Genomic DNA, 18,866 nt, shown 5'->3' on the forward strand with positions numbered 1-18,866 from the left:
TCTCTCTCGTTAAAAGGGGAAACTACTGGCAAGTTAAAGAGGACAAACAGCAACGAAGAAGCCCTATGGTGAACAAGTCGTCTTTGCGTATTCCAGTTATGCACTTGAGTACAAGCCTTTCAGTAGAAACATGTCCTCTTGTTAATCTCAGCCGTCGTTTGATAAGGGTATAAACTTGCTTTTCATAAGACAGATTGCACTGTCGCTGAACTCTTCAATATGATACACAAATTTGTTCATATATTGCTTAAAGTAGTTCTCTCAGGATTACACACAAAAAAATCATAATGATCATTGTAAAATACTATAAAAATCAACTTTAAATCATGAAAAATGCTGATAAAGATATAGCAAAAAAGTAGAAAGGCACTTGGAAACAGGCATTGCTTCTTTTTTCTCATTGCAATGTACTTTTGTTATATGGCACTGCTTCTTGTTGCAGCACGTTTCACCACAAGGTAAGATAAACTAGGAAAGAGTCACTCTTCACTCCACGCCAAGCAGTGGCGGCTCGGGGGTGGGCAAAATGTGCTCAGTAGTGGGCTTGGTGTGGATCTCCAGTAAACCTTGGATGAATCCCTCCGACGGCTCCGAGTCAGATGTGCTGGGTGAATCCGATGCTTGTTCCTCTGGTGGGTCTTTGGCTGTCTCCGTTGCTGATGCAGGTTCTGTCTTGGAGGTTAGTTTAAACTCTTCAGTTTCCGCAGAGGGTCCACAATCCTCCTCTTTCTCCTGTGAGGTTGGCTCCCCCTTCACAGTGTCCGTTGATTCGCTTTCGTTCTCAGAGGGTGGATTGGTGCTGGTGGGTGTGCACTCGCTTTCGCTAGCCGAACGCCCACTGAAGCCGTCCTCGTCTGGTCCACCTGGGACCCCACAAGTCGAACCATCGCTATCCGCTCCACGTAGTTTCTGGTGGATTCGCTGATGTCGGACCAAACTGTGCTTGAGGGTGAAAGTGCGCTCACATGTCTGGCACTTGTAAGGCCTCTCACCTATTAGAAACAAGCCATTAAAAACATTCAGCTTCATTTTATTAAGAAAAAAGAGCTCTGTTTTGATGAACGATCTATACCAATCTAGTACGTTTTTAGTATTGCCAATACCTGTGTGAGAGCGCATGTGTCTGGTGAGGTCCTGAAGGCTCCAGAAACGTTTGTTGCATATACTGCACACCTTTTTCCTCTTGTCCGGCTTGCTGCCAGGTTCTTCAGTCTCTCCCTCAGCACTCTTTGGTTCAGTTGCAGCTCCCTCTTCATCACTCCTCTCCTCTTTATCCTCCTCGGACCCACTCTCCACCACACTTCCCATTCCCTCATTCTCTGCTGTGCCCTTTCTTATACTCTCCACCTCTTCCTCTGTAACCTCTTTCTTATTTTCACAAGGCACAATCTGATCGTCTGATTTCATGTGGCTTTGTTCAGGTCCATTTGTTGAGTCTGATGCTACATCCAGCTGGTGAACTTTCTCATGTCTGGTCAAGGTAGCAGCATAGCGGAAGCTCTTCTTGCAACTCTTGCAGGTCAATTTGGACTCCTCCTGAGGTGTTGCTTTGTCAGACATGTCACCATCTGCTGCAGGAGAGTACTGTGGCTGGTCTTTTTCAGGGATCTTGAGGTCCTTAGACTTGGAAACAAAGGTCAAGTCAAGAGTCTTATTGCTATGGGAATCGCCATCCTCTTTTTCTGGGTCATTGTGCTTCAAAGATTCGAGGGCTGTTGGGTCCTCGTCTTCTTTGTGAGGAAGAGGCTCAACCATGGCGGCCTCAGTCGGCTTAGCTGGTGAAGGTTTCTCAGCGTCAGATGCTACAGGCTTCTCTGGGTCTGATCTTGTGAGATCCATTGCCTCACTCAAAAGAAGCTCAGTCTCAGATGCACTCTCTGAAATATACATTGACCCATTACACTTCAGGTAAAAAGTGCAGTTTTAACTTCTATCAACGGATAAAAAAAAATCACTTTGTCTAAAGTACATAAGCAATTCAAAGGTTCTATTATATATTATTTTGATACCTGCACTCTCTGGTGAGCCTTCCTCTGCTTCCTTAGACTTGGGTATTGCACCATTGCGTCTAAGCACTCTGTTGGAAACGCCATGCTTGCGTAAAAGATGTCGCTCACAGTTGGACTTGGTTGAGAAGAAGGCATCACACTGGGGACAAGGATATGGCTTCTGACCTTTTTAAGGAATACAAAATAATATCAAGAAAATAAATCACACATATATGAGGGGTAAAACAGAAGTTGTACATCAACACTGTAAATCCTGTGAAACTTTACATACAAGACTGACCTGTGTGTGTTAACATGTGGCGCTGAAGCGAGCTGGCCCAAGGGAAAACTCTGGGACAAAAGGGGCAAGTCATCTTTTGCACAGAATTTGAGTATGCATTCTTTTTTCCTTTGGACTGTTGGGATTGAACTGTCTGTTGGGCCGGCAAGTGTTTCCTCATCTTTTACCTCTTTCACGTCACTAGCACCTGTATGCCGCCCTCCTTTTCTTGCCAACTCAATTGTGTTGGTCTGAAGATAGGCGCTGAACTTGTTGGCATCAGTGGTTGCCAACATCCTCTCAACACTAGCAAACTCCCCACTAGACTCCAAATCAATACTTGGGGTCTGTGGCATTCATCACAGGTTTCTCTTTTGCTGTTCTGTTGGAAGGCCTTTTCCTAGACCTCTTCTTTGAGCTCTCTAGAGAAAACTCTTGTGTCAAAATATCTGGTGATTCTTGCTTGCCATTTGTATCAGAATCAGCCTGAAGATTATTAGTGTTGTCCCGTTTAAGAAGGTCAGGGGCACTCGAAACAGAGGAAATGATCTGAGCAATAGATGCTAGTGGTGGAAGCTCCTTCACAGCAGCAGAGGAAGGTTTAGGAAGCAGTGGCTTTAAACGCAAGAGCCTTCCTGCAGCATTAGTGCTACCAGTAAGAGAGGACAAAAGCAACAGGGACCTGGTAGCATCCAAGGGTTTGGGACTTCTCGTCAATGGACTTCTCTGCCTGAAGAGCCTGTGCAAGTATGCTAATGGATGACTGTTCTTTCTTAACCTCTCTTGGCAATGTGGCCTCAATGTCTTGTTTAAGCTTCTTTACAGGATTCTTAGGAAAAGAGAGGTCAATGGGTTCCATGTTAGAGTCGTAAGAGACAGATTCGATTTTGATCCCAGGAGATCCACTCACACTTCCAGCACTGCTGCCCCCACAACTTTTGTTAGAGAAGTCCAGAGGTTGATCCATATCGACGCTGTAAAAAGCTAAGGTCCTCAACTTTGATAGGCTGCACAACAGTGCTAGGAGAAACCCCATTGAGAGGAGAGGGGTTTGGGCTATTTGGGGTTGATGCAGCTAGAAGAGTGATTATGTGCTCTTCAATATCCTGCTCTTGGACTTCTGGATGTTGTTTCAGAAGATGATGGATACAATTACGCTTAGCAAGGAAAGCTGCTCCACAACGCTTGCACTCAAATGGCTTTCGCTGGCAGCCATTGTGTGTGCGCAAGTGAATCTGCAGGGCCCGGAAGGTCTTTAGGTCCTCCCCACAGAAGTGGCAGGTAGTTTCACTAGTTGCAGCCTGCTCCATTACATCTGCTGTCGTTGTGGACGAGGTAACATACTTAATGTTTTTCTCAATCTCCTTGCGATTGTTTTTCATGTGCTTTTTGCGAAGGTGGCGCTCACAGTTAGCCTTGACAGTAAATGGGTAATGACAGAGCCGGCAGACATAGGGACGCTCACCACTGTGTGTTCTGAAATGACGGATCAGCGTTGCCTTATCTGGGGCAATGTAGTCGCAGTTATTGCATTGGTGGTGTGGGATGCCCAAATGATATTGCATATGTGCCTGCAGCACACCTGAAAACAAGCCTTTTTGAGATGTTCTCTTCTTTCCAGTGGTCTCTTCTACCTTGCCATTCTCCTGTTTGATATGCCTTTCATCCATGTCCATTGGGGTATGGGCGTCTCCCATGCACTCGGCCTCCATTGTATCCTCTCTGCAGAAGCCTGGCTGTTGGCAGAATTAGATGAGGAAGATGGGGAAAGGTCCCAAACTGTCTTGAGAGGATGGCTGACAGGGGGTGGGAGGCTAGGGCTGATACAGCCCAAGGAAGCTTGCTGGGTGTTCAATAGGGGTGGTGGAGTTGAAGCTACCATGCTGGTTCTGGGAGCCACCAATGGCTTTGGCTTGAGTGGAGGCATCTGCTTGTATCCCGACTGCACAGCACTACAAGGCGCCTTGGATAAGGGTGGGAGAGTGATCTGGTTAGGAGCAGCAGAAGCTACTTTGATTATTTGCTGTATATCAGCAAGTTCCATGCTGGTTTTCACCACAAACAGGCTTCACTACCATACCACCATCTGGTTGCACCAGAAAACCAGTCTGGAAGGGCTGAAAGGGACAGCAGATTGAGAGCTTCTTGATGGGACAGACCATGAAGAGTTGTTGGGTCTACAAGAGACAGGTTAACCTCTCCACTAAGGCCATCCTCCTGAGGTACAGTGGACTGATTCTGGTCCACATGGATAACCCGAATGCTATCTAGCTTGGCCTGCTGGACATCGTCTTCTGAGGGGGCAGGCTTAACCTGAGAGATGTGCTGCAAGCCCAGGGAGTCCATGAAGCTGTTTTTCTCAGGAGTGGGAAGCACATCTTTCATAATTAAGGGTGAAGTTGTCTCATTGGAGCCACTGGAAGTCTCATGTGAAGTCTCATGTGAGGTTTTTGTGCAAGTCCAGAGCTGAGCTAAGAGGAAATGCTTTATCACATGTGTCACATACAAAACGATGGAATTTGCCAGTACATCGCCGAAGGTTGGTTTCACACCAAATCTGTGGGTTCAAATAAAATCGAGACTTAACAAAACTCTCAGATATTACAGACAAGATAAAGGAATTTTACATACTGTGCAGATCAACCACAAAAAAATCGAACGTGGCTGTTACCTGTGCAATCTGAGGGAACTTCAGGCATGAAAAGTCAATGAAAGCCAGATCATTAAAGCCAAGAGGGATGGATGGGTTGTTCTGAATAAAGGGTCGTCCGTTGGGGTCTGTGGGTAGCTGCTTATGGGTAGCTGCATTGTGGCGGAACAAACCTCGGTGTGTCCGGAACGAGATGCAGCATAAAATCACATCTAGGAATAAGAATACTAATGTGAGGTGCTGATATCAAAGGATCAATGTTTTATATAAGCATATATCCATACTAAATTCATACACACACAGACAATCACACACCCATATATTAAATAAATATAAATTATATATTTATTCATTGCCCAAAATCTATAATAAAATACAGAGGCCAGTCTACAGTGTGCTGTAGAAACATAGAGCTGGGATTTCCTAAGTGAATTAACTATGAGCTGGAAAGTCGATGCTAACCACACCCTTGCCTACAATGGCACTCTTTCTGTGTTTGTAAGGTGCTGCATAAGACAGCTGGCTAATGTCTGTGACACTGTGCACTTGTCTTGTCACATGCCCTGCTCCTGATCATGGTGACGACGTGTCCATAGGGACTGTAAGCTGCTTTTTTTCCTCAGTAGACATACACATTGCAACGTAAGGCAGAGAATAGCAGCGCATCCACCTGAGAAGCATAATACCTTAAAGTGATAACAGGTTAAAGGACCAATGCTTGAGAATGGTTTAATAAATTGTCAGTTTTGCGTGAGAAAGCCATGAGAAGCAAAATTTAGCTTGCCTGTTACAAAGAGTTCAAGCACTGTTACCTATTATTACACTAAGCACTAACCATTCCCTGTCCAGGATGCTGTTGTTTCTATTGGCTGTTCTGCAGTGGCTTCAAACGTGGTTCATCCAATCAGATTTCAGAGTCAGAACTGTTCGTTTTATTATAGCATGCATGTATGGGAGTGTCTGTCTTACTTGGAAGGGCTGTTTGGGTCAGACAGATAACTCGTCTGTATCTTGAAAAGCATTCTTGGGTCTGTTTGTATGTGAGTGTAGTTACTTTGCTGCATTTAGAACTCTTCAGAGTGGAACCCAATTCACAGCAGTCTAGATCCTCTTAACTAGCACTCTTAGTGATTACACAGGATTAGTGCTAAATTTGCAGTACTTCCATACAACAATAACGCTGCTCTGAAGCACAATCAGACAGGCCCTGCCAACTTCCTTCTCCCACAGCCATGCCGTACAGCAATCCATTAACTAGAGGAGATACCCATTGGTTGGGTGAGTTTGGAGGAATATTCTGCAATCTGACATCTCCAGAGATACAGCTGCAACCTTACACACATGCATGCATGCATGCGCACACTACTACAGAGATGACCTGCAGAATGCATCTTCCTGAAGTCTCCTCCTGTTTCCCCCGTGCCACTCCCTTTCCCTAAGCCTGGGGGCCACATGCGGGGGAGAAGGGAAAGGACCTCTTAGGCCTCTCACGAGTGGGAGGGGGACACGTCAACAGGATGACAGTCATGTAGGTATGCTCATTCTCAGCCAATAATGTTTTCAGAATAACATTTCAGTAAGCAAAACAATTAAAGTTCCAAACTCAAGGTCGAACTATTCAACAAGATAAACAAATGTGTTTTTAAACATGCACCACGATATAAAAGGCAAATCTCACTGAAACAAAATCCCTTTGCATAGTCTGTAAGCAAGCCCCGTCTGAATTCAGATTGTGTAAATTATGAGTGTTCCAGCACAAAGCATGCCACTATATCTCCCGGCAACTGCAGGGATCCAGCCTAAAGCCCCAGCTACTGGCGTCCCCCTGCAATACAACTCTCACCTCGAACAAAGGGACAACATTCCGTTCTGGCCTTAATGGACAGCTATAATATACTGAACGGAAAACTGAGTGTAGGAAGGGCCAGAACTGTTCCATTATCAAACCCTAAACAGTATTTTGTTACTAAGCCTGTCAGTCCTGAATTAAACTCATGCCTCTCTTGTGTTTGTGTTGGTGTTATATAATCACATTGTTTTTGGAAGCACTTTTCAATGAATTGAATCTACTGATGTATGGGTTTGTACCTCAGTGTAGTGTCAGGATGGGTCTCCATGTGGGTATCAAAGTCGTTTCTGGCAGGTGAGGGTCTTGAAGCAGATAGGACAGGTCAAGACTTCTTCCTGTCCTTTTGATCAAACTCTTGCTCATCTACCAAGCTATCCTCCTTGACCTGCAAAACACAGGCCACCATCAGCTATTTGTAGCCCAATCTGAGAGCACCATCGTGGGGCGCAGGTAAGATGATGGAGCTACACTTACCTTTTTGCTGGCGGTCTCCTCTGTCTTCTCACTGTCTTCATCGTGGCTTAGTTTGCGTTTGGCTGCAGAATGACGTCGTCGCTTAGGTGGGAGACAGAGTCGGACTGTTGGGGATGGAGCTGACAGAGTCCTTCTCGTGGATCTTCATGTGTCTGAAAATAGACAAAAGAGTGTGCTTTAAAAACTGCATTTTGTGCATTTACAAACCAGCTGTCACAGCGAGCATCACAAATGATTCTGCTCTCTGAAAAATACCTGGGCACTACAGGGTTAATGATTGTGGAACAATTTCTTGGAAGGGACATTTGCGGATGCCTCCAACTTGTTTGATGGATGAGTAGCTTGTGAATAATATTCTAGAAATTAGTGTAGAGGAACCCCTGTTCATCCCATTGGGAGCCAACAGAAAGGACTGTAATGGGAAGGTACTAATGGTCTGGAAACTCATGCAATTATCCCTCAGCCTCTATATGTGCATTTGTGAGTCCAAGATGGTGGGTAGAGATCAATGGAAAAGAGAGTGGAAATGTTACATGGAGAGGGCCAGAAGTTGATCCTCCATTATCAAGAGAGATCTTAAGGAAACCAGTGAGAAATTGGAGGCCCAATAAAGATAAATAAAAAGGATGTCAGACTCAAGTAAAAGTTTCAAGCCCACTATATATTTATAACTATATATGACAGAAAGATTTATATTTATTGTACAATCAAAGGTCAAATTTCAAATGAAGCAAATATCCAGGAAGGGCTCTAAACCAAGGTTATATCTGTGTACCTATAAAAGTTTATCTCATAAAAGTACTTGGAAGTGTACATGCATGTGCAAGTGTAAAAAAGGTCAGACAGCCCATGGTCTAGCAGGTCTCAGTTTTCACTCTGCAGTCAGTGGTTTATTAATAGCAGGCAGTATGTTGGACACTGGTGTGAGGATCTGACAGTCTGTTATATCTCTCTGCTCTGGGACGCTGACCTTGCCTCTGACCAATCACAGAAAACCAGCACTGCCAAGTCAGCAAACTCTGATTGGATGGAAATCATCACCACAGTAACCTCATATAGGATGACAGCTTATCTGAATCCGAGTTTCAATTCATTTAAAATGTAATGAGTAATGAAGCTGTAACACTGTTCTAACTGCACTAGACTGAAGTTTCCTGTCCTTGAATGAAGGATGTCAACATGGACATTTCATGAGCAGGCTGGCTAATCTGTAAAGGATCATAAAACTTGTTGATGCATAAACAGGTCCATTCCATCCAATCCAAGCATTCCATCGCACTCCCACAGAGCACAGACAGAGGGCACTGTGGTGTCAGAGAGTTGCAATGTCAGAGCAAGGGCACCCCCTGCAAACCTGTGGCTGTTCAGTGCTGTAACTGAGCGAAAGAGTTCAAGTAAATAAAAGCAGCCAATCAGAACGCACTCTGACTCTCCTCTGTGAAGCTGTGATCTTTCTCCATGGCAACAGTGACTATGATCTAACCATGTGATGCTCTGGCACAAGATGGCTGTCTCCTTGTCAACTACATGGACAGCTTCCCTGGACATGCATGAGGCCTCAAAAACTATCATTCAGAACTGAAAACTGCTCAAATATTTTCAGCAGGTTTTCATGTCTAGAATGGAAAGCATCTTGACGTTTTTAGGAAAAACTATTGAACGAACTGAATTAAACTTTGGCATGTACATCCTCAAGACATGATTGACGAGAAGACATCAGCTGACAAAAATGGGTGGGGAAATAAATAGCTGGGCTGGGCTCTCAGCTTGGTCCAACAAGACTTTAGTAAGGCCAATAGTTAGTCATATTTGATAGGAACGAAAACAAGACTGTGAAGGATAGTACAATGGATTGTACTGTTGTTTAACAACATAGGCTACCGATTGTTCAGTGGACAAAACATCTTTCTAGAACACCATAAAACAGTTTTTGAAAAAATTACATATGATTCAAGAGCACCCTAGTAACCATTATTTAGTAAAATCATACTCATAAAGTACCATGGAAAAGATGAGATATTATCAGGACAGTAACATCAAGATGTAGAAAAACCAGATTCCCCTTCACATCCGTCACAGCCGCACATTACATGCAAATCAAACTTAGCAAAGTATTTCCAATTGCGGCCTGCAATCTCACTGTACTTCTGCAATTTACAGAGCGCTTATTCAAGCCATCTTACCCTGGAGCCCTTTAACAACTGCTAAGAGCCGTCCACACAAATACACACACACTGATCCCCCATATGCACATCACCATCAACCTTTCGCAACCTTGGGAGGAAGTTCATGTTTACCCCCTCCATCAAGCAAGTCTGCTCTGGGAGAAGATACCATGACCAAAACTGGGAGGGCGAAGCGACTGGGTGGGGGAGGTGTTTTTAAGGTCACTCTTCACTTCCTGCAAAGCCTCTCTCTCCTTAAACAAAAGCAAGGCTACAGAGCTGACGAGCCCACGCTAGTACACACGTTACACGAACACCAACATACATAAATAAAACAACGCCTTTTCATTTATCTTAGTGGCGCAACTCATCCTCTGGGCAACCTCTTCAACGCGGCAAAACGCAGGGTGAGGCCTGAGGGATGTTAATCAACCAACAAGCTTTCACCTTCTCTAAAAAAGCCCAACACACAAACTCTCTGAACAATTCACCCACCTCTCAGATGATGCTTTTACAAATGGATGTGGGACATCAGATGTCATGGAACTTGCACTATCTATGCTAGAGATTGTAAAAGAAACCTCTTCTATGTACTCACAAAATCTTGGGGGTGAACTTTTTTTGGCAACCACCCAGAACACCCTAGCAAATTTATTTAGAAGGACCTTAGCAACCACTCAAAACACCCTAGCAAGCTGTAAAGCAATGCACTGACAACCAGGGTAAAACACTGTAGCAACTCTAGAAACCCCACCCTAGCAAGCTGAATAGCAAACCAACCCAAAGACAGTGAGATGTGGATGCCATAACATACATGAACAACCAGGTGACCACAACCATAGCAACTCTACACGCCACAGCAACCACTTAAAACACCATAGCAACCATTTAAAAGACCATAGCAACTCTAGAACACCCTAGCAACCACACAGCAACCACTCAAAACACCCTAGCAACCTGTATAGCAATGCATTAACACCAAGATAAATCCCCGTAGCAACTCTAGAACACCATATCAACCACTTAAAATACCTTAGCAGCCTCTAGAACACCCCTAGCAACAACATAGCATCCACTCAAAACACCCTAGCAAGCTGTATAGCAATGCATTGACTACAATGTAAAATACTGTAGCAACTCTAGAACCCCTAGCAACCACTGAAAATACCTTAGCACTCTAAAACACCCTAGCAACCACATAGCAACCATTCAGAACAACTCTTGCACGCTGCATAGCAATGGACTAGCCAACCACGCTAAAACACCTTAGCAACCCCTAGAACACCATAGCAAAACCACTTCAAAGACCTTAGCCAAACTCTAGAACACCCTACGCAACCACACAGCAACCATTCAAAAACACCTTAGCAAGCTGTATAGCAATGCATTAACAACCAGATAAAAGTACTGTAAGCAACTCTAAGAACACCATAGCAACCACTCATAAACACCTTAGCATCCCTAGAACACCCCCTAGCAACCATTCAAAACACCTTAGCAAGCTGTATAGCAATGCATTAACAACCAGATAAAAGACTGTAGCAACTCGTAGAACACCATATCAACCACTTTAAAACACCCAAAAAAAAATTAGCAACTCTATTAACACCCTAGGCAACTGTACTAGCATTGCACTGACAACTCATGTTCAACACCAGCATAGTCCAATGGGAGTTAAAACATCGTTAGCACACCCTAGAACACCATTAGCAAAACCACTTAGGTTATACCTTACTCAACATCTCAGAACACCCTAGCGCGCGCAATCCTGCCAACCCTCTTGCAACTGCATAGAAATGGAATTTACAACCACTTGACAGTGTATGTCAACCCCACATCAGTGATCTGGGCAAAACTACCCGAACACCCAATGAGTGGCATTTTGCATCACTCACATTTCTTTCATAAAAATTAATGTCACAGGAGACAGACTAACATCCACTCTGCTTCGGCTTGAAGGAATAATTGGTGGATCAAGCAAAGGTAGAAGAAGCGTTAGTCTACGAACACAGAGTAGCGGGATTTTTCAAATGAGCTGAAATATTGAAATAATAATAGACACATAGTTTGCTTAGCACCTTGCAGGACGAGTTTATGCATAACACGCACGACACAAAGAACAAGCGTGAGCACGTAGATCGTGCTTAGATGTCAGATATCCAATGCTACAAATTACATGAAGTTGATGTCCGTGAGGATACAGGACGATATTATCAGTAAGAGGAATGACGTAGATCACTATATTCATTAGTTAATGACAAGCGCGAAGGTGGCATGGTCCAAGCTACTCCCCACAACACCAGTCTCCCTATCCTACTTTATAATCACTTTCTACTCCAATCCATAGATGCGTAACAGGTTACTCCACATCATGCTGTTTATCACTGAATTTTAAGAAAGACAAGTTGAGTCTTGAATACTCACAGTTGTTCACACAAAAAGGTGATGCTTGTATAAAATCCAATACACTCAAATCCTTTAGTCCCAAAAGTAATAAATTTTGAATAATTACACTTGTATATTAGCTGAAAGAGAACTGAAATCCAGAACGTGACTTGAATAACTCAATATGCACAATTACATCAATATTGGATTAAACACAAAGAAGCTGTCCATCAATTGTTTTTATGTTTAAAAACAGTTAGTATCTTAAAAACCCAAAAAAATGTAATTCTCCCTCGAAAATCTAATGATATCCCAATGCATAGGGCCCCCACTTATCTTTTTTCCTTTTCACCTGTTCCATAGTATTTTGTTTCAACATTATGGAAGTTTTAAATGGTGGTCACGAGGTTTGGCCCACTATCTTGTTATGAACTTCTACATTTAATTAGGTTTCGCGCCACATCGCACCCCAACAACTGTTTAAGACCTAAGAAAGTGCACAACACATTTTATTGTTTGAGACTCGCGCACATGAGCCTCTTTGTACTCTGGTGGCGAGTTACTAGTTCTCGTGTTACATTACGCTCATATTAGTAAAAATATGCGCGCTGTTGACTGACTGACCTGTTGCATGGTATGCGTCACGCAATGATAGTGGTGCCCGACCGCTGTAGAAGTCGGGGATGCCCGCGCTGGATGGCACACAGTCCTAGTGGATCACTACTCGTAGTATGATGATCTCCTCATCAGCGTTTTGTGTTGCGTCGTTCGCCTCCGCACTGTGCCATCCACAGAGCATGTCGCGCACCCGTATCGAACGTCCCGAGTGCCGATGCCGGATGCTTCAAAAAACGCGAGGAGGTTCACACGCAGAAATACCTGGCCAAAAGTGGTCCGACAAAGCCCCACTATCAAATTTTGGTGCTGGAAGAAAAGACATATTGGGGGTCCCGCGACGCACTCGATAAGTTAATTAACACTACACAGGCCTCTTTCACTAATATTGGTCCTGGCATAAGTGGCTTCTGGAAATGCTCGTACAGATGGCCACTTGACTCTGTGCCCTCTTTGCGTTGACACTTTGTACACGACTTTAATTACAATTGCATGTACCCCTGGCGGAACTTGTGCATGGTGATGCTGGGTGTTATGGGTCTGAACGCTCTTAAATTCGCACAGATGGACAAAGACCGAACACCCCCCACCCGCTGGTCATCTTTGGCTTCCCTTTCCTGAAACAAATACAAGCTGAAGTGGTGTTTTTGTAGTTTTAGTTAAAATCTCTACAGCATGCACAGGCATTGTAATTATAATATGTGAACACGCGCTGTGTGTTTCAAACGACAGAAAATTTTTGGCGAGGGGACGCAAAAATTGACATCTTGCTGCCCCCACAAAAAGCCTGTTTTTGGACTTGGATTATGGCCAAATGTTGTTAAAGTGTATATGGGACATTTATTGTTTTCACTTATTCATTTTACACTCAACTTTTTATATTCAATTATGTTGCAAACTACCTTTTTTTTAATTTGGTCAACTAATTTTTTTTTTTTAATAAACTACGTTTTGAAGGTCCCTACTTTGCTGCGCGCCCACGCGGAATGTCGCGCATTGAGTTATTGATGCCAAAAAATTCAATAAAAAACAGTAAAATATTATGTAACAATTTAAATAAACTTGTTTTTCTATGGTGAAATATATTTTAAAATGTAGTTTATTTTGTTCTCTGTTGAAATGCGCAGAAGGCTGAAAACTTTTCAGCATCATTATACCGGCCAGTCTTCAGTGGTCACATGATGCTTCGAGAAATCATTTCTAATATGATGATACTTTGCTGCTCAAGAAACATTTCTGATTATTATCCCAGTGTTGACAAACGTGGTGCTGCACAATATTTTTGTGGAAATGGTGAATGGTTGTTTGTTTTCATGATTCTTCTCTGAATGAATAGTGGCAAATGAAGTTTAAAATATAAATCCTTTTGTCTGTTTAACGGGTCACATTTTTTAATTGTCCCATAGACACATGACAACAATTTAATGCCTTCGTGTCTGAATAATAAGTGTTAAATTTCCTTAAAAAAAAAAAAACAAAAAATTATACTGACCCCAAACTTTTGAACAGTAGTGAAGAGTAGCCTCAGGAGCCTAATGAGAATAATAAAGCCACAAAAACATATTAGAAAAATTAAATAATAAAACTCAGCTGTGATATTACAGTAGTTGAACACAACAAAGCTCGTTTTTTTGTATAATCTTCTTATGCGTCAGTCACTGGTGCCACACTATCAGAAAATAATTTGAGCAGCGTGGGTAAAAACACCCATATGCATGAGGCAGGGAAGATGCCTTGTGCTTCCGACCTGAATGTTTGTCAGAACATGTTGATGTGGAGATAATGAGCTAAATTTCACTGTTAAGTATCACACTGGCTCAAACTCCAGAAACTACATCAGTCACGGCACCCTGCACGACCACGGAGCACAAAACTCTACTGCTCTACATAAACCACAGCGATACAGTTAACACATTCATGGTGCATGAGTGAGTTCGTTTTCCAAATACCACACGATGTAATCTGAACATCTTCTGGTAGCAACGTGCGTCTTTTTTTTAAATCAGTTAAATTCTTTCTCATGCAAGTAGGTTTCGGACGTTTGTGCATTTCATGAAGAGCATCTTAAAGAACGTTATCTTTCTCCTTGGTGGAATCTGTGTTAAACCGACACCAAACACACCACACACACCACGACACACACACACACACACCCCACTGCCTTCCTCTCTTGCTGTTGGATAATACGGCCCCAGCCAGAACATTAAATGATATTTCCACCCAACAAATAAAAATCTATCATGATTTATCACCCTAAAAATGTTTTTTTTAACCTTGTACGAGTTTCTTTGGCTTTCCAGTTTAGGGTCCCCCACTGGGGGACAAACAAATCATTTGGTTGAAAGCCACAATCCTCAAAATATACTTCGATGTTCCGGCCAGAAAGAAATGGAAAAAAAAAACAACAGGTTTTTTTTGGAACTAGCTCAGGGTGAGTATAATGCTGACGATCTTTCATTTTGGGGGAGAGAGGCGGGGAAGACTATCTCTTTAACTGCGAACATCGAAGTGAGTGAGAAAAACCAGTCCTGAGGCTGTTCTGTTTGTAAGACAGACTGCCGTTGTATGTGTTCTCATAAAATAAATTGGGGGTGGCTGTCCATACTAGTATATATATATTATATATAAAGAGAAAAAAGAGAAGGCAGAGTCATACAAATCTCAGTCCTGTAGAACGAAGGCAAAACACGGACACCACGTGATCTACAAAAAAATCGCTCAGCGAGTGGAAGCTTCAAAAAACATTCTAGGAAGAGAAGAGCACTTCTCTTCCGTGGTGGCACGCTGGCATTGGTGGGCTTGTTTTCCTTCTGTGACGCTCTTGGCTTCCGTTCAGGACAGCGCTGTCTTGCCAACGGCTCAAGCTGAACCGTATTTTACCATTTCAGCATGTTATGAGGGGAAGGGGTGAACTCAACAGCACAGAGTGTGCTTTTTGACCTTAATATGGCAGGTGAATAGTTTCGTGATATAAGGAGCCCATTTCATTGCTCCGCCACAAGTCAACTGAGTCATACTGACATGCGTAAAACTCCAACAGGGCCCCCATAAGCCTCCACTACACGCTGTATTGCCATTCAAAGTTTTTGGATTTGTTTTAAATAAATTAAGACTTTTAATTCCCAGTAAGGAAATATTAATTGTATCAAAAATCATGGTTAAGAACGTGTTATAATTTTACAAAACTAATGTTTCAAAATCAAAACCGGGTTTCCTTTGCTGTTCCTTCCTATATATCCTGGTGTTTCCCACAAAAAACATCCAAAACCATCTCATCTATACTAATAAATAAATGTTTTTCTTGCGAGCAGACGCAACAAATTCAGCACCATTAGAGTGATGTTCTGCAAGATAATGTTACACTTTGAGACTGAAGGTGGATTGAAGAAAATTCAGGCTGAGCCAATCACAAGAATAAATGACAAAACCTTAAAATACATTTCAAAAGAAAATCTGATTTCACATTGTAATAATATCTCACAACCATTAATGTTGTTTTATTTGTATATTTGTGACCAGATAAATCTAGCCGTGATGAACATTAAAAAAGACCCCAACCTTTTTGAACTTTCTGAACGTAAATTTTTCGAAATGGATTGATTCAAAAATAAAGGAGGCTTTAATAATTTTGCTTTGTAATGCAATTTTTTTTTTTTTTTACTGGTTTTACAATTAAGTGAGGTGCAAACCTGTTAAAGCAATTTTTCTTTTTTTTAGCATTCTAGTTGTCCTAGCCAGTTTGTGTTTTACCAGTTACACCTGTCTGGGTGTGTCTGTGCTGTTGGCAGCGTCCGATTTGGTTATTCTCAGTTAATTATCCTTTTTTGTCTGTTAAAATTACACAACGCACTGCTAAGGGGCTTAATTTACTTTTCCTCGAGAAGGAGGAGACGCGATAGGTGGAGATAGAAGGCAGAGGTAAGAGAAACTAGACTAGTTGAAGCCATCCTCGCGGGTGAAAACATCTGCTTTAATGGGACAATAAAAAGAAAACACACACACCAATTATCAATACTGGTCCTCCACGATTTGACTCAGCATCCTTCAATGCAAGGCTAGGCTGGATGGAAAGCGGTTTAGATACTACGTTCCTACGAGCCAAAGGTTTGCACGCTATGCAATATAGAAAGACGCCGTGCGCTGTTTTTTTCCCCCCAAAGTGAAGGAACACATTTAGGGGGGTGGTGCGATTTAAGAGCCAAGATAACTCAGAGACTAAACGTTCCCCCCAGCAGTTTGCCCACAGGATTGTTTTAAGGGGTTTTAAATAGTGACACCTGTTTTGCCCCACACATCAGGCGTTGTTTAAGCGATTGATACTGCCCCATGCTTCTAATGGGGAGTAGGACGGGTGTGATGCATGGACGGGTGTGGTACAAAAGGTGGATTTGACATGCCAGACAAGACCACTTTTTGTCCACTTGTTCCCGGTTTAAACAAGCAGGAAATGCCAGGAAGCTTCTATAAAAGTCCTTCCCACTTAACTTCTTTCGCAACCACAAAAAAACACCATTTATAATCAGCAGCTATTCAATTAATTAACCTGTCTGCAGCCCATTATACGATTAAGTATTAATAGGGCGAGATTACAAGTAGCAGGTTATATTAGCAGAGTACGGAAAATGTACACAGGCAAAGGGGGGGCCCTACGGTAGATTCACAGGCGTTTGTTGTGACAATGCATTGAACCTAAAATGGACGTGGTTAATAAGCAACCCAATTGGCAGGAGAAATCATCTTGGTTCCATATGTAGGAAATCTACCACCTGGCTCAGTCAGCAGCCAAAGGACTACCTTGTGGTAGAATAGAAGTTAGGGTGAAAAGGGGGAGGAAGACAAGGACATTGCTGTGTCTCGTCCGAGTTGGGGTACGTTGGCGGATATGAAGTTCCATATAACGTGTGTTTTGAAGAGGATGAATCAGTGTAAGGAGACAGTCAGTGTTTTGCGACTGGGGAATCCCAAAATAATTTTTTTGGTTTAATAAACCATAGTTTTGTTACTTTTTCAGAAACAAAGTTATTTTCAGAAACAAAAACTATTTGTTTTCCTTGACTAATATTATAACTAATAAGTTTTTTTTTTGTTTGTTTTTTTTGTATGTAGGCATGTTAAAAACAGGTATATTCGCTTATAATCTACAGTTATCAAGTAATGGTATGAAACTTCCATCTCTTATTCTTCGCTCAAACGCTTCCCTGGATCTTTCTTCCACTGCGGCGGGTGCATGGGGCCCTTTTGACGGACCACATTACTGGGCCGTGGGTGTTGGCGGAGGGTCTACGATGCCATTAGCCGAGCTGCGCTTTCCATAACAGTGCTCATCATGGAGTTACTGGAAGACAAGTCCACTCCATCGGACTTCCTCATCTATCCGTCTACTCCATTATTGTCCATCTCTCCCATTTGTTTGTTTTCCTCCTCCTAACCGGCAGAACCCCAATGTGGATGTTTAATTCTTTGTATTATTTAATGAATGATAGATAGGAAATGATATCAGAAATTAGAGCCCGACAAATAGGGTTTTTGGGGGCCGATACGATTTACGGGAGTTAAAAAAAAAGCCTAAATCGATATATCGGTGATATTCTTTGTGTGATATTATAGTACAGTACCACTCAAAGTTGGGACACTTTCCCATTCTGTGTCCAACACTTTTGAACTCGGGTACTATATAAAGAAAATTGTAAAACATAAAACAAGAATGTACTAGGCCTAAAATAGAACACATTTTTGCAATGCTCCTCAAATGTAGTGATCAAAAAATTTAATGACGTGGCAAAGATAAGTAATGTGAGGGAGGGCATTTAACAACTTAACAATAAACTTTATTATCCAAAACGAGTCTGACATTAGTGCACTTAACAGTAAAGTTGAAGTTTATTTAACTTCAGAACATTCATTCACGGATTTGCGCTAATGTCTTCACACACAGACGAAACTTACTAGAGAAGTGTGAAGTGTGACATAATTAAACTTATGCATTTAGCAGACGCTTTTATCCAAAGCGACCTACAGTACATTCAGGCTATCAATTTTTACCTATCATGTGCTCCCGGGGAATCAAACCCCCAACCTTGCGCTTGTTAAGGCAATGCTCTACCACTTGAGCTACAAGAACACTATATAATACATTATATACCTCTGTAAATAAATACAATTTAAGTTCATGTCTCGTGCACTTTAATGGCCTTTGAATGTAACGTGTAAGTTCCCTTGGAACTGGAATCATGGCGGAATATCAAAAGGACTCGAAAGGGGGCCTCAAGACGTACACTCGATTCGGTTCAGTTCGATAAGTTTTCCTCAAAGCTAAAGGGATCCCCGGAATTTGGTGCCAGATCCGCCACGTCATACATGAGATATGGCCGTTCAATGTTTCAATGGTTAATAAGCTTAAAAGCATTTTCATCCCTTGTCCCAGGCAATACAAAGGATGCGACCGCGTGTGGGTAGGGAA

At 42.5% G+C, this 18,866-nt stretch overlaps 1 pseudogene; it reads right to left on the minus strand.

Annotated features, from left to right (window-relative positions):
- Positions 1 to 7,431, minus strand: LOC109069262 (annotated as a pseudogene).
- Positions 7,432 to 18,866: the final 11,435 nt, after the last annotated feature.

This window comes from Cyprinus carpio, chromosome A14, assembly GCF_018340385.1.
Source record: "Cyprinus carpio isolate SPL01 chromosome A14, ASM1834038v1, whole genome shotgun sequence".
In the NCBI taxonomy this organism is placed as follows: domain Eukaryota; kingdom Metazoa; phylum Chordata; class Actinopteri; order Cypriniformes; family Cyprinidae; genus Cyprinus; species Cyprinus carpio.